Source organism: Propithecus coquereli, unplaced genomic scaffold, assembly GCF_000956105.1.
Source record: "Propithecus coquereli isolate 6110/MARCELLA unplaced genomic scaffold, Pcoq_1.0 Scaffold209, whole genome shotgun sequence".
NCBI classification, from domain to species: Eukaryota; Metazoa; Chordata; class Mammalia; order Primates; family Indriidae; genus Propithecus; species Propithecus coquereli.
Genome location: NW_012145967.1, coordinates 150,696 through 151,354, shown reverse-complemented (window position 1 = coordinate 151,354; position 659 = coordinate 150,696).

Sequence of the window (659 nt, the reverse complement as noted above, 5' to 3'; positions counted from 1 at the left end):
TCTCACTCACTAACAACTTAATTCAAAATAAATCATAGACTTAAGCATAAGACTCAAAATATAAATTGCTAGATGAAAACATTGTTTCCTTGGGTTAGGTAAACATTTTGAAAAAGGACTTCAAAAACATGATTTAGAAAAACAAAATCAAATTGATAATGTAGATTTCATCAAAATTAAACATTTTTGCTCTTACAAAGACACTATTAAGAGAATAAAAAGATAAATCACAGAATATATTTGCAATTCATGTATCCATTAAAGTCTTATATCCAGAATATGTAAAATTTCTCAAAACTCAGTAACAAGAAAACAAACAACCTGTAGAAAAACAAAATATTTGATGAATTCTACTATATTACTCTGCCATTCCATAACTAAGTATTTACCCAAGGTAAATTTAACATACATTTATACAAAGACTTGTACGTGAATATTCACACTAGCTTTATTCATCATAGCCCGATACTATAAATGACACGTGTCTATCAAAATAAAACACTTTGCAGTTTATCCATGCAAAAGCATATTTCTCAGTAATAAAAGCAATGAACACAGCAACATGGATGAATGTCAAAACAATTATGCCAGGCAAAAGAAGTCAAACTCGCACACCCCACACGCAGGAAAAAATACATCTATATGATTCCATCTATATA